Source organism: Macrotis lagotis, chromosome 6 (genome assembly GCF_037893015.1).
Source record: "Macrotis lagotis isolate mMagLag1 chromosome 6, bilby.v1.9.chrom.fasta, whole genome shotgun sequence".
Classification (NCBI taxonomy): domain Eukaryota; kingdom Metazoa; phylum Chordata; class Mammalia; order Peramelemorphia; family Peramelidae; genus Macrotis; species Macrotis lagotis.
The window spans coordinates 81,636,696-81,640,517 of record NC_133663.1 but is presented as its reverse complement, the minus strand read 5'-3'; the positions used below and the strand labels follow the sequence as shown (position 1 = coordinate 81,640,517).

General features: G+C 35.2%; 1 long non-coding RNA gene across 1 annotated transcript; it reads right to left on the bottom strand.

Moving 5' to 3' along the window:
- Positions 1–248: 248 nt before the first annotated feature.
- LOC141491722 (uncharacterized) lies at positions 249–3,341 on the bottom strand. The gene is made up of 3 exons (XR_012469729.1): positions 3,264–3,341; positions 1,512–1,610; positions 249–633 (listed from the first exon to the last, which is right to left on the bottom strand). It is a non-coding gene; the product is annotated as an uncharacterized LOC141491722 (long non-coding RNA).
- Between the last annotated feature and the right edge of the window lie 481 nt (positions 3,342–3,822).

Below are 3,822 nucleotides of genomic sequence, written 5' to 3'. Positions count from 1 at the left end.
CTTTATCTAAATATCTATGATATAGTATGTGTAAAGTGCTTTGCAAACCTGAAAGGAATATATAAATGTCATTATTGTGATGATTTTGATTATTAATGATCCCAAGCCTCACCCTGGTAGAAAAACTAAAAAAAAAAAACCATATAAATCCCAACATCAATTCATTCTCCTTGTGAGGTTATCTACATAGCTATAAATCATAAAACACTACTATATCAGAAGAATACAAATTTTAGTTGACTTGCAATGACACCTTTCCACATATTGAGTGATGAAAGGAGAGATGATCTGAGCTCAAAAAGTGGTGAAAAAAACATTTTTGTTCATATTGTTTTTCTCATTGAGCCTGTGGTTTCCTTGGTGAAGAAAGTTTCCTTTGAGATACATCTTCTGCTTGTTCAGGCTTATACCTTCTCCATGACTTAATCTTTCAGAGTTGCCCAGATGCTGAGAGGTGAAGTCACTTATACAGGTCACACAGCAATAAAGGTCAGAAATCAGTTTTATAACAGTCCTTATGAAAAAATTTCCTCCAGGTTGATAATAGTAATAGTTCACATTTATATAGAACATTGAGCTTTATAATGTACTTTTCTCACAGCAACACTGTAAGGAGGCAGTGAAGTATTATTCCTATTTTACAGAAAAGGAAAAACTGAGGCAGGGACAGATTTAAGTGACATGGCCACTACCTAGTTGTGGGTAACTCATTTAATTTCTCCAGACTCCAGCTTCTTCATCTATAATATCAAGGAATCTAATTAAATGACATCGAGCCTTGAATCTATGAATTTAAATCAGCAAATAATTATATACTGTCTTATATTGTGTGAGTTTCTTACAAACAGAGTATGTCTGTGTTTTCTTTGGTAGTTCTAAAAGCATCCAGCAGACAGCTAGGCACAGATAGCCCAAATGTGACAATACCAGTGATTGTGGGGAAACAATTACAGAACCTGAATTCTCAGAGGGAGTCAAAAAGCTTTCTCAGCCTGAACAGAAGTATACTTACCCAGGATCATGGAGCCAAGTTGGAAGATTCTAGAGATCATTTAGTCCAATGTCTTCATTTAACAGAAGTAATTAAGGACTAAAAAAAACTTTAGTGATATGTGCAAGGTAAATGACAGGCTCACATTTGAACCCAGCTCCTCTGACTTCAAAACTAATAGTTATCCCATTTCACTAAGCTGCCTTCCACAGAATCAACCTATCACTGCTGTGTCTGTGGGGCTAAGAATGGAAGAAGTGGAGTAGACTTGATATCTTCCAGGCCATTTTCAGGTGGCCATGATCTTGGGTTCCCATCTCTATCTCAGACTCAAAATTCAATTCCCCATCTCCCAACTCCCAGGAAACCCTGGACTTCTGATAAGTGAATATTTCCAACTTGGATCTAGATCCACCAGATACTTCATGAAAATCATCATGCCACATTGCAACAATGAGGATGTTTTCACCTTCCACTCTCTCAACACTGGCTCTAAGAAAAGCAGGACAATAAACAGTACCATTTCTGGAAAGGAGTGTCCCAAGTCTTCCATCATCTCTGTGACTTTCTTGTCTGGCATCTCTCTTTGATCATCATTCCCCAAATGTGTTTTCTTCCCCTATTAGAAAGTAAGCCCTTTAAAGGCTGGGACTTATTTCTTCCAAAATTCTTAGTAAAGTCTGGCACATAGTTAAATACTCAACTAGCACTTTTTTACTCTTTAATTCTTGTTGGTTGGTAGCCCTTCTCCACAATTTTGCTGGGAGGGGGTGGAAATTAGAGTAAAATGACTGAGTTTCCAGAAGACAGTCTTTATTATGTTTGCTAAATTTAATTGGATCAGAGTAAGGTTAATCTAACAAGCTGATCACAAATCTAGGATCTACAGCATTCTATTGTTTTCAATTATAGGATCATACAGATGTAAAAAATTGTAAATGTGTTTACTCCATAACATGTCTCATTTCAGTTGTTTTTCTGTCTGATGTAGCTTTGATAATCTCATATTTCTATGGTATAGGAAAAAAGAATATAGGAGTGAAAAGACCTGAGTGAGAAGTCCAGCCTCACTAACAAGCCTCAATTTCTTTCTATCTTGAATGTGGATAATTCTTATTCAATCTACTTCATACAGTTGTTGTGAGGAACAATTGAAATAATACACATTAAAGGGCTTTATAAATTCAGCCTTTTTATCACAGAATTTAAGAGCTGTAAGGACTTTGGAGACTATCCACTCTAGAGTTTTCCAGCTATTGGTTAATAGCAAATTTTTATAAGACCATAAAACTTTTACTACTCAAGGTCTTTTAAAAACTGAATTCTTTTCCTCTTTCCTGTTTTTCCTACATATTCCTTCCACCCTGCCCCCTACTCTTCTCCAGCACCTCAGCATCTCCCCTTCCTCAATCCTTCTCTCACCATGCTGAAGAGGTAAATATTTTTACCATTCTGTAGTTTGGTTGGTTGGGCAACACTGACTTTTTTTTTATAACTTCCTCATTTATAGCTGAAAAGTGGAAAGTTTTCCATTTTACTTCAAGGAATAGGCCATAATAATAATAATAATAATAATAATATATGTATATATAATCTTGCTTTTATATATAGAACCTTAAAATATGCAAAGTGCTTTACACAGGTTAACTCATTTGATTTTCACAACAACCTTGAAGTAAGTAGGTGTTGTTATCCTCATTTTACCAATGAAGAAACTGAGACACAGAAAGATTTAGTGACTTATCACAGGGGTCATAACTCAAAAAGGTCTAAAGTAAGTTTTGAAATGATTCTTCCTGACTCCCAAGTCCTGTGCTCTATCAAACATGGCTGGAAACACCAGATCAAGATATAATTGGAAAATATTTAAAAAATATTTAAAAAAAATACAATATGACATCAGTGTCTGATTTTCAAAGCCAATAGGCAGCCCATAGGGATCCTGATGTCTCATTCAGTGGCCCTTAAATTTCTATTTGAATCTATTTGATATCATTGCTTCACCTCACCTAACTACCTAGTTATAGAGGCAGAATTACAATAGAGTTTAGGTCTCTTATCCCTATATCACATTGACTCAGTACCACTGTCATAGTCACCTCATCTTTTTAGTAGGGCTTCAGATAGAAACTGAGAGCCAAATCATTCTCCTTTTATTTTTCTTTTACATTTAATGCTCTGTGGACTACTGCACAAGCGGATAAAATGAAAGCATCCAAAAGACACCTCCCTCCAGTAGCAGATAGGACAATAGAGAGGCCATGCATCTTACCTGGTTCCTTTGGGATTTTGATTCCTTTGTTTGGAGTGATTTTTGCAAGATTTTCATTCTCTTAAGCTTGGATATTATCATTATTTGGCAACATCTGTTAAAAATGAAATGCTTGAGTTTTGTGGGATAATGTTTGTTATTTTTGAGGCATTGTTTTGCTAGTCAGATTGATAAAGAATTAAAATCATAATTTGAAATTATATTTTTAATATATTTGAAATATTAGTTGAAACCAAATTACACAGCTGATGAAGGTATGAATCAGGTTGGGTTTTTTTTTTTTTGGAACAATCTGGAAGTGATGATGAAGTGATGAAGCTGATCATACTCTTTGATCAAGTGACCTCACTCCTAGAATTATGCCTTAAGGTTATTATAAAAAGGGGTAGGAATTTTATAAGTACAATAAGATTTTTTAGAAGAATATCTTATCTCCAAGAAAATGAAGTTTTATTTCTGGCGGCTTCATGTACCTTTCCTCCCAGCTGTGATATTTCTTATTCTTTTTCCATGCTGTCCTCTGGCCCCTCATAATCCTAGCAAAGCATCTATCCAGCTG